Below are 12635 nucleotides of genomic sequence, written 5' to 3' on the forward strand. Positions count from 1 at the left end.
CTGGATAGAAGTGTGCTGTGGAGTAGAATTGCATTATGAGCTCATTATTCCACTTTGTGAGCTTCTGCCCAACAAAGTATGCAACTCCACAAGCACTGAAACTGTCATACACTCCAAGATAGTGTTCCTAATTTTCCTTCATGTAGGTCTAGTCCACCCACCTCATGTCACAAACTATAGGCTTCTTGTCCAACAATACTGTCTCATAGAAATCCTGTTGTTCCTTAGTATGGAACATGTAGTCAACAGCAGTCCTTCTCCTGATAGCATAGGGATCAGATAACCTCCACTGTCTGAATCCTGCATCCTTCCTCAGCTTCATGTTCTCAGCCACAAGATGAGCATCATTGTGGTCTGGAATCTTTGGCTTCAACTTTCTCAGAACATGCTCTTCATCATCTTCTTCTTCAGCAGCAGTTTCCGGCACTGGGGCCTTGTTCTTCTCAGCAGCAGATATGTTTCTGGTATTCCTCTTTGGTGCAGTCTTTGGTTTGGAGGCAGCTTTGGGTGCTTCTTTGGGCTTTGATGATGCAGCCCCTGACCTTATAGCATCACCCACAAGCTTCTGAGCCTTGGGTGCTGGTGCAGCAACCTCTTCTTCCTCTTCCTTAGAGTCTGTCCTCATAGAGGGATTGCCAAGAACTTTGGCAGTAGTGGTTCTGACTCTCTTCTTCTTTTTGTCTTGACCAGCAGCTTCATCTTCTGACTCAATAGTAAACTTCATGGTTTCTCTAGTGGCAACCTTCCTGGGTTTGGAAGTGGGTATCCTTCTTGCAGGTGCCTTTTTCTGCACTACTGGCTTAGTGGCTGCAGCTGATCCATATTCTTTCTTGACCACCTTCTTCTTGGAAGTGGCCTCATCCTCTACTGCCACATAGTCTTCATCCTCAGATTCTGAAGTTTTCTTCTTTCTAGTTCTGGTGGCAACCTTAGGTAAGTTTCTTGGGGTGCTCCTGCTGCCCTCATCAGAGGTACTAGAGGGACTAGTGCCCTCACTCATCTGAATCTGCTCCTCTTCCCTGTTTTGGCTGTCACTTTGATCAGACATGTTGCAAACATAGAGTGCTGACCCTGTGAATAAATATAGATGAGATAGAGTGGATGAGCATCACAAAATACAGAGGTTTTTGCAAAAGAATGAGTCAAAAACTTAGTTTTAGTTTTCCATAGAAAGCATTTTGGATCAACCGATTTGCAAACTCGGTGATACCGAAGCAGCTTTTGGAACCTAAACTAGTGTCGGTCAGACCGAGTCACAGTTTGGTGGCACCGAGACTCCTAGGGTTTCACAAAGTCCTGAACTCGGTCACACCGATTTGCAATTCTCGGTCAGACCGAGAATCACTTGTGCAATGGCGTTAGCCGAATCGGTGGAACCGAGTTCTGCAACTCGGTGGGTCCGAGATGGTGTCAGCGGAAACCTAACCCTAAATTTTCAATTCATTACCAAACTATGGATTGTTTTGACTGGATAGAGTAGTTTCAATCATGGCAAGAATCATGATGAACACAATGTTCTAGGAATCGGACGGGGATAGCACTGTGATCGAGTCCATACCCTAGCTTGGGGATGAACTCGCTACGGCAGCAACAGAAGGGGTGAATTCCGTTGACGGCGGCGGAGACCAGCCACTGGAGGCAGCTGGAGACAAGGAGAACGATCCAGAGACCCTGGAGGCAGAGCGAGCTATGCACGGGCAAAGGGTTTGGAGAAAGTTTCCAAATTTTTGCCCGTGAGTATATATAGCCCGACCCTGTCCGTGTGACCGAGTGGAACAACTCGGTGGCACCGAGATGCATAAGTGTATACAGTTACAACAACTCGGTGTGACCAAAAATTTCAAATTGGTTGCACCGACATTGAAAACCTAGATTGACTTAGTGATCTCGGTATGATCGAAATGGAGGAATTGGTCAGACCGAAACACACAAAGAAGTTTTGGAAGTTTAAGTCTATGACGAATCGGGGACTCCGAGTGCTCCTCACACAGAGTGGTTCGAATCCGACTTGATCAAATTTTGTGATGTAGCATTAATAGAGTTTGAGATGAGAAAAGCATAGATAGCTAGAGAAGGTTCTTAGGCATTCTTGTTCATCCACTTGGCAAAAGAAAAGAGAAATCAACCAATCAAAGCAACAAGTGGATTTCCTTGAATGAGTAAAATATGCAACCAACATGCTCTCACAATAAAATGGCAAATGAAATATGTGGCAAAGCATGCACAACCAATTCTAGCATTTATCAAAGAATTGGCGATGACTAGGTCATCTATATATGAGTATATTAACTTAGGAGTCAAATGAGAACATTCGATCATAGGTCCTACTCATCGTTTAAGCTCAAGTGGGGTTACCACTTTTACATAATGCATTGATGTGTTCACACCATTAGAGTTGCTTTGACTCAATTCTTAGAGTTAAGCTCCCCCTAGATGTGAGATCCCCCCTTAGAGGGATAAACTAACCTTGGGTTTTGTCGATGATGACTTCATGTAGGTGTTGAAGATGTGGATGCTCAATGTTGATGTAGATCATTTGGAGCAATCCCTTGGAGTGAGTTGCACTTTCAATACCTACACGGGTTAGTCCCACAAGGAACAAACAAGGATATCCATAGACATAGAGTGATGCTCACACAAGATAATGTCTATGAAAGCATTAGACTCCTTGAACTAGTGCAAGATGTGGAAGTTGATTGCACTTGTTGTTGCCAAAATGATATGAGTGAAATATGTTGGCGGAGTCACCCTCAAGAACTCTCTAGTTCTTCTTCTTCGGGATCCACATCATCTTGATGGGAATCCTTGGAGTTGTAGTCGTACTTGATGAAGTAGAACTTGACGTGGTCTTGGGAACCCACTTGACCAAGGCCTTAGGAGCTTCTTCAAATGCATCAATCTCCTCTTGAAGCTTGTCCTTGCCTTTTTGCTTGTGGTCTTGTGGTGGAAGATCATCTTGAGCTTGTGTCCCCTTGAAGGAAGTAGGATCATACTTCTCTTGTTGAGGAACAAACTTTGTCTTGGGGTATTGATCTTCTTCCCACTCAACTCCATTGGCATTGAACTTTCGTTCAAAACCAACACCTTGGTTCTTCCGGTGCCTTCCTTGCTTGCGTACAATTTCCTCAAATTGCTTACTCCCGGCAAGGCTCTTGTAAACACCTTTCTCTATAATTCCCTTCAATAAGCTATTTTCTTGCTCAAGTGTAACTTGGCTAAGAGAATCATTAGTGGAATCAAGAGAACTACTAGAAGCAACAACATTAGATTTAGCATGATTATTGTTACTACTAGAGGAAGAATCCTTCTTGTTCTTGTTAGTGGACTTGACTTGAGGCATGTAAGTAGATAAGAGTAAACGCTTGGCAATGTAAGAAGAACTTTTCTTACGGAGATCATCATTGATTGCCTTTAAGAACTCATGCTCTTGCTCAAGGTTGAGCTTTTCAAAGCGTAACTTCTCATGAGTCCTTAAAAGTTCTCGATGATCTTCTAAGATAGTTTCATGAGCTAACTTAAGAGTGTTTAGTTCTTTAGTTAGAAGCTCAATCTTCTCCTTATCATTGTCATTCGTTTTATCTTGATTAGCATGATTAATTGACGTTTCATCATAGTATTCATCACTAGAGTTGTCAACAAGTAAATCATCATCACCTAGCAAGTCATCTTCATCACTATTGAAATCAACATACTCAGGGTGTGTTACCTTTGGGCCTTTAGCCATGAAGCATCTTCCAAGTCCTTCATTTGGTGAGTCAAATATGTAGTAGGAGTTGGTTGACACAAGTGCTAGACCGGCAACACCTTCATCTTGAGTATATTCGGAGTCAGAGTGATTGTCGGAGTCGGAGCCGGATACCCATTCACCAACATGAGCTTGATGTCTTCGTTTTGTGTAGCTCCTTGATGACTTGTCCTTCCTTTCCGAATCCTTGCTTCTCCGGGATGTTCTTCGTTCATAACGATCATCTCTACTCCTCCTCTCTCTTGGTGATGATTCTTCTCTTCTACTTTTCCTCTTGGGTGATTCTCCTCTTCTTTTGTGGGGTGCCGTACACTCATTGGAATAGTGTCCGGGTCTTCCACAATTGTAGCAATTGTGCTCTCGACTAGAAGATATTTTGTCATTGTAGGACCTTGACTTGGAGCTTCTTTCTTTGCTTCTACACTTGTAGAACTTGTTGAAGTTCTTCACCATTAAGCTCAATTCTTCATTGAAGGTTTGTTTCTCACTTGATGATGTGGGGGCTTCACATGAGGCGTTGTAAGCACCACAGACTTGTTGTGAAGTTCTCCTTATCCTTGAGTGACATCTCATGAGCAACAATTCTTCCAATGACTTCCGTTGGCTTGAGATCTTTGTAATTTGGCATCATTTGGATCAATGTGCACACGGTATCATATTTTCCGTCCAAAGCTCTTAGGATCTTCTTGATGATGAATTTGTCGGTCATCTCTTCACTTCCTAAGCCCGCAATCTCATTTGTGATAAGAGCAAGCCTAGAGTACATTTCAGCGACACCTTCACCATCCTTCATTTTGAACTTGTCAAGTTGACTTTGGAGCACATCCAACTTGGATTCCTTGACGGAGTCGGTACCTTCATGCATATCAATCAAAGTGTCCCAAATTTCCTTTGCATTCTCAAGACGGCTGATTTTGTTGAATTCTTCGGGGCACAATCCGTTGAAGAGGATATCACAAGCTTGAGCGTTGTATTGCAGCATCTTCAACTCTTCCGCACTAGCTTCACGGTTTGGTTCTCTCCCATCAAAGAATTCACCTTGCAAGCCAATACACACAATAGCCCAAACGGCGGGGTTATGTCCAAGAATATGCATTTTCATCTTATGCTTCCAACTAGCAAAATTAGTACCATCAAAATAAGGACCTCTACGGTGATAATTTCCCTCGCTAGACGCCATACTCTCCTAGGTTGTGAAACCAAGGCTATGACCACCAAAAGCTATGGAAATCAAAGCAAATGGAGACCAAAGCTCTGATACCACTTGTAGGATCGAAAGTATGTCTAGAGGGGGGGTGATTAGACTACTTGACCAAATAAAAACTTATCCTTTTCCCAATTTTAGTCTTTGGCAGATTTTAGCTATCTTAGCACAAGTCAAGCAATCTTAACACAATTCAAGCAAGCATGCAAAGAGTATATGAGCAGCGAAAAGTAAAGCATGCAACTTGCAAGAATGTAAAGGGAAGGGTTTGGAGAATTCAAACGCAATTTGGAGACACGGTGATTTTTGAGCCGTGGTTCCGATAGGTGGTGCTATCGTACATCCACGTTGATGGAGACTTCAACCCACGAAGGGTAACGGTTGCGCGAGTCCACGGAGGGCTCCACCCACGAAGGGTCCACGAAGAAGCAACCTTGTCTATCCCACCATGGCCGTCGCCCACGAAGGACTTGCCTCACTAGCGGTAGATCTTCACGAAGTAGGCGATCTCCTTGCCCTTACAAACTCCTTGGTTCAACTCCACAATCTTGTCGGAGGCTCCCAAGTGACACCTAGCCAATCTAGGAGACACCACTCTCCAAGAAGTAACAAATGGTGTGTTGATGATGAACTCCTTGCTCTTGTGCTTCAAATGATAGTCTCCCCAACACTCAACTCTCTCTCACAGGATTTGGATTTGGTGGAAAGAAGATTTGAGTGGAAAGCAACTTGGGGAAGGCTAGAGATCAAGATTCATATGGTAGGAATGGAATATCTTGGCCTCAACACATGAGTAGGTGGTTCCTTCTCAGAAACAACAAGTTGGAAGTGTAGGTTTGTTCTGATGGCTCTCTCCACGAATGAAGAGGAGGTGGAGGGGTATATATAGCCTCCACACAAAATCTAACCGTTACACACAACTTGCCAAACTCGGTGGGACCGAATTGGTAAACTCGGTCAGACCGATTCAGCAGTGACCGTTAGGATTTTCGGTGGGACCGACATGCAACTCGGTAGGACCTATATGATTAGGGTTAGGGCATAACGTAATCTCGGTGAGACCGATTACACAAACTCGGTGAGACCGATTTTGGTAATAAGCTAACCAGAGAGTTGGTCAGGTAAACTCGGTGGGACCGATTCGCTCATTTCGGTGGGACCGAAATGTTATGAAAAGGAAACAGGGAGTTTACATTGCAATCTCGGTGGGACTGATCGCTCATCTCGGTGGTACCGAAACGTTATGAAGGGAAATAGAGAGATTACAACCCCATCTCGGTGAGACCGAGATCCCTATCGATGAGACCAATTTGCCTAGGGTTTGTGGTAGTGGCTATGACATCTGAACTCGGTGGCGCCGGGTAGAAAGAATCGGTGGGGCCGAGTTTGACTTTTGGTTTAGGTCATATGTTGATATGAGAAAGTAGTTGAGGGTTTTGGAGCATATCACTAAGCACTGTGGAGCAAGAAACTCATTAAGCAACACCTCATCCCTCCTTGATAGTATTGGCTTTTCCTATAGACTAAATGTGATCTTGGATCACTAAAATATAAAATGTAGAGTCTTGAGCTTTTGAGCATGAGCCAATCCTTTTCTCCTTAGCATTTTGAGGGATCCACTTTTCTCATCCATGCCATGCCATTCATTGAACTTTTCCTGAAAAATTCATCTTGGAATGATGTTAGCTCAATGAGCTATATGTTGTTAGGAATTACCAAAACCACCTAGGGATAGTTGCACTTTCAACTTAGCAGCTGATGCCGAGGCAGAGCTGCCTCCACGACGCCGACGCTGACGTGCGCCGTAACAGAACCACTCCGACCACGCTGTCCTGCGCCTCACTACTGCCGCTCCACTATCGCAACCGTCCACCGCACCGGAGTTGTTCCCGCTATGCCGTCGTTCGCCGCCTCAGATTTGGTTCCCTGCCACTGACAGATAGCCACCGCACCACACTCAACAACTTGGCCATGGGTTCATCCAAGGCTCCAACGTCCTCCACAACTTCTCGTTTCCAGTGAACCACAAGAAGATCGTTGGAAAAACAGAAGGACACAACACTGCTAGCAGAAAGAGGTACTCCTCTTCCCTTATTCGTGCAAACCTTACGCGTCTACTCACAGCGTATTGATCCCACGAAAGAAACTAGTTGAGTGCTTCTTACTACATCTTCTTTGTGATACTAAATGCACAAGGTTTCCTCCCTTTACTATTTCACCTTCGCTAGAGGTCAGTAGCCCGCCTGGATTTCAATTCAGGGTCAGCCGAACCGCAATTAAAAGAAGCAGCACCCGCTTAGGTGCGCGGAGCACCTATTCCGCGTGTTCTCCGGGGAAGCGCATCTGTGTGTATCATAGGGCTGTGGGGCGTAGGAGATGCTTGCGCCCAATTTCGAGGTCGGCGGGGCTTGAATGGATGGCCGGGGGGCGGTGCCAAGCACGACGGTGCGGTGAGGTCGAGGGGAGGGCACGGGCAGGGGACTGGGCCGATGGTCACTGGCGTTTCGAGGAAGATTATCAACACTGACTGGCTGGAGGTAGATGAAGGTGATCTGCCCATTCTTTGTACATCAGACGGTGCAGAAAAAAATGGACTAAACTATTTTTTTTCATTCGACTGTTATTTTCATAGAATCCTGTAGTAATTTAGTGTGCCATGCATGTTGTAGAGCTATCATATGTCTCCCGTCATTTATTTCTCACCGACCTGCTATCTTCTACCTTTACACTATACTAATTGAGCACACACTTCACCCATACTCACACTATTGTTTTTTATGCATGGGTATTTTAGACTCTGACACGGTGTTGATGAATGCAGAAAAGAAAAGACAAAAGTCGCTCCAATGTAATTCGAAGATAAGCACTAAGCGTTTCAGCACTATAAAGGGTGCAGTGTCAGCAGTTGGAGATAGTAAACGTAGCTCTGCAGTTGCTGATCTCAATTGCCACACACAACCATCCCAGGTGCTTGCTTTAACTTCGCGCTGTCAAATGTGGTTGCATGTTGCATATGGTGTCTAGCTTGTATTGCTTCCAATTTGGTAAAATTGCATTTGCTTACTTTACACATTATACCTTTGATAATGACATGCCTTCCTGTTTTTGATACATACTACATATTGCTACGTCTTGAGCTTGCGTTGGTTTTCCTTGAAGAGGAAAGGGTGATGCAACAATAGTAGTGTAAGTATTTCCCTCAGTTTTTGAGAACCAAGGTATCAATCCAGTAGGTGGCTCCTCAAAAGTCCCACACACCTACTCAAACAAACAAAGAACTCGCAACCAACGCAATAAAGGGGTTGTCAATCCCTTCACGGCCACTTGCGAAAGTGAGATCTGATAGAGATAATATGATAAGATAAATATATTTTTGGTATTTTATAATGTAGATGCGAAAAGTAAAGATGCAAATAAAAGTAGATTGAAAGAAAATATGATAAAATATAGACCCAGGGGCCATAGGTTTCACTAGAGGCTTCTCTCAAGATAGCATAAGTATTACGGTGGGTGAACAAATTACTGTCGAGCAATTGATAGAAAAGCGAATAATTATGAGATTATCTAGGCATGATCATGTATATAGGCATCACGTCCGCAACAAGTAGACCGATTCCTGCCTGCATCTACTACTATTACTCCACACATCGACCGACTCCTGCCTGCATGTAGAATATTAAGTTCATACAGAACAGAGTAACGCATTAAGCAAGATGACATGATGTAGAGGGATAAACTCAAGTAATATGATATAAACCCCATCTTTTTATCCTCGATGGCAACAATACAATACGTGCCTTGCTGCCCCTGCTGTCACTGGGAAAGGACACCACAAGATTGAACCCAAAGCTAAGCACTTCTCCCATGGCAAGAAAGATCAATCTAGTAGGCCAAACCAAACTGATAATTCAAAGAGACTTGCAAAGATAACTCAATCATACATAAAAGAATTCAGAGGAGATTCAAATATTTCTCATAGATAAACTTGATCATAAACCCACAATTCATCGGATCTCGACAAACGCACCTCAAAAAGAGTTTACATCGAATAGATCTCCACAAGAGAGGGGGAGAACATTGTATTGAGATCCAAAAAGAGAGAAGAAGCCATTTAGCTAATAACTATGGACCCGAAGGTCTGTGGTAAACTACTCACAACTCATCGGAGGGGCTATGGTGTTGATGTAGAAGCCCTCCATGGTCGATTCCCCCTCCGGCGGAGCGCCAACGAAGGCTCCAAGATGGGATCTCGCGGATACAGAAGGTTACGGTGGTGGAAATTGTGTTCCGTTGGCTCCCTGGATGTTTTTGGGGTATGTAGGCTTATATAGGAGGAAGAAGTACGTCGGTGGCTGCCCGAGGGGCCCATGAGATAGGGGGTGCGCCCAGAGGGGGTGGGCGCGCCCTCCTGTCTCGTGGCCGCCTCAGCTGCTTCTTGACTTGCACTCCAAGTCCTATGGATCATGTTCGTTCCAAAAATCACGCTCCCTAAGGTTTCATTCCATTTGGACTCCGTCTGATATTCCTTTTCTTCGAAATACTGAAATAGGCAAAAAAACAGCAATACGGGTTGGGCCTCCGGTTAGTAGGTTAGTCCGAAAAATGATATAAATGTGTAAAATAAAGCCCATAAACATCGAAAAGGGGTAATATAATAGCATGGAACAATCAAAAATTATAGATACGTTGGAGACGTATCAAGCATCCCCAAGCTTAATTCCTGCTCGTCCTCGTGTAGGTAAATGATAAAACCAGATTTTTTTAACTATTTATTGCAAGGCAACAGCCTCATAGTCCTTTATTAAATAAATAAAAGAGAATTAGTTACAACTCTACAAATTTACAAGAAAGGAGAGAAAAAACTTACAAAAGAAACTATGTTAGGTCAGCTATCCAAGAAACAAAACTATCCTTATATTTACATCTAATCCTGTGAGACAGAAGAGAGATGTCATGTATAAAGTTTCTTCTCCAAGCTCTAAATGATGGCTGCTCATTCCTGAAAATCTTCCCATTCCTTTGTGTCCAAATATTCCAAGTAGCAGTAAAAACAGAATTTTTGATGTGGAATGCTACCTAGCACAATTCTCAATGTAATTTTCTTTATTGTGGCATGAATGTTCAGATCCAAATGATTCAACATAAAACCTTATAAAACATAAAAATAATAATTCTTCAAAGCATACTAACAAATAATCATGTCCTATCAAAATAGCATAGCCAAAGAAAGCTTATCCCTACAAAATCATATAGTTAGGCAATGCTTCATTTTCATTACACAAAATACTCCCATTATGCACAACCCCGATGACGAGTTGAGTAATTGTTTCATACTTTTTAACGTGCTTCAACTTTTTTTCAACTCTTACGCAATACATGAGCGCAAGCCATCGACATAGCACTAAGGTGGTATAGGTGGTGGTTGTGAGGACAAAAAGAGGGAGAAGATAGTCTCACATCAACTAGGTGTATCAACGGGCTATGGAGATGCCCATCAATAGATATCAATGTGAGTGAGTAGCGATTGCCATGCAACGGATGCACTAGAGCTATAAATATATGAAAGCTCAACTAAAGAAACTAAGTGGGTGTGCATCCAACTCGCTTGCTCACGAAGACCTAGGGCGTTTTGAGTAAGCCCATCATTGAAATATACAAGCCAAGTTCTATAATGAAAAATTCCCACTTAGTATATGAAAGTGACAACATAGAAGACTCTCTATCATGAAGATCATGGTGCTACTTTGAAGCACAAGTGTGGAAAAAGGGATAATAGCATTGTCCCTTCTCTCTTTTTCTCTCATTTTCTTTTTTTCTTTTTCTTTTTCTCCTTTTTCCTTTTTTTCTTTTCTTTGGCTTTTTTTTCTTTTTGGCCTTTCTCTCTCTTTTTTTTCTTTTTTTTCTTTTGTAAAGTCCAAAGTCTCATCCCGACTTGTGGGGGAATCATAGTCTTCATCATCCTTTCCTCACTAAGACAATGCTCTAATAATGAAGATCATCACACTTTTATTGATTTACAACTCAAGAATTACAACTCAAAGCTAAACAAGATATGACTCTATATGAATGCCTCCGGCGGTGTACCGATATATGCAATGAATCAAGAGCGACATGTATGAAAATTATGAAGGTGGTCTTGCCACAAATACGATGTCAACTACATGATCATGCAAAGAGCAATATGACAATGATGGAACGTGTCATAATAAACGGAACAGTGGAAAGTTGCATGGCAATATATCTCGGAATGGCTATGGAAATGCCATAATAGGTAGGTATGGTGGCTGTTTTGAGGAAGGTAAATGAGGGGTTCATGATACCGGCGAAAGTTGCGCGGTATAATAGAGGCTAGCAAGGTGGAAGGATGAGTGTGCGTATATCCATGGACTCACATTAGTCATAAAGAACTCATATACTTATTGCAAAAGTCTACTTAGCCCTTGAAGCAAAGTACTACTACGCAAGCCCCAAGAGGGATAGATTGGTAGGGAAAGACCATTGCTCATCCCCGACTGCCACTCATAAGGAAGACAATCAAAAGAGCACCTCACGCAACAAATTTGTCACACAACTTTTACCATACGTGCATGCTACGGGACTTGCCAACTTCAAAAAAAGTATTTCTCAATTTCATAATTACCCACTAGCATGACCCTAATTAGCATAACTACCTTTATATCTCAGAACAATTATCAAGCATCAAATTGATCATAGCATCCAATTCACTTCCTATGATAGTTTTTATTATACCCAACTTGGATGCTCATCATTCTAGGACCAAATTTGTAACCATAGAAAATACCATGCTATTCTAAAAGACTCTCAAAAAGATATAAGTGAAGCATGAGAAACTAGCAATTTCTTCAAAATTAAGCCACCGCCATGCTCTAAAAGATATAAGTGAAGCACTAGAGCAAAAACTATCAAGCTCAAAAGATATAAGTGAAGCGCATAGAGTATTCTAGCAAATTCTAATCAAGTGGGCTTGTCCCAAAAGGTGTGTACAGCAAATATGATTGTGGTAAACTAAAAAGCAAAGACTAATATAATACACGACGCTCCAAGCAAAACACATATCATGTGGCGAATAAAAATATAGCTCCAAGTAAAGTTACCAATGAACAAAGACGAAAGAGGGGATGCCTTCCCGGGGCATCCCCAAGCTTAGGCTTTTGGATATTCTTGAATATATTGGGGTGCCATGGGCATCCCCAAGCTTAGGCTTTTGCCACTCCTTATTCTGTAGTCCATCAAAGCTTTACCCAAAACTTGAAAACTTCACAACACAAAACTCAACAGGAAATCTTATAAGCTCCCTTAGTGAAAGAAAAGAAAAACACCACATAAGGTACTGTAATGAACTCATTCTTTATTTATTTTTGTGTTAAACCTACTGTATTCAAAGTTCTCTATGGTTCATACACTATTTTACTAGCCATAGATGCATCAAAATAGGCAAACAACACACGAAAAACAGAATCTGTCAAAAACAGAACAGTCTGTAGCAACCTGTAACTAACGCAAACTTCTGGACCTCTAAAAATCCTGCAAAAATTGTATTTCCTGGATAATTTGTCTATTGATCAGCATAAAAAAGGATCAACGCTAAATCACGTTTCTGTGATTTAACAAAACTAATTTTGTGCGCGCAAAGTTTCTGTTTTTCAGCAGAATCAAATCAACTAT

This window comes from Triticum aestivum, chromosome 3B, assembly GCF_018294505.1.
Source record: "Triticum aestivum cultivar Chinese Spring chromosome 3B, IWGSC CS RefSeq v2.1, whole genome shotgun sequence".
Classification (NCBI taxonomy): domain Eukaryota; kingdom Viridiplantae; phylum Streptophyta; class Magnoliopsida; order Poales; family Poaceae; genus Triticum; species Triticum aestivum.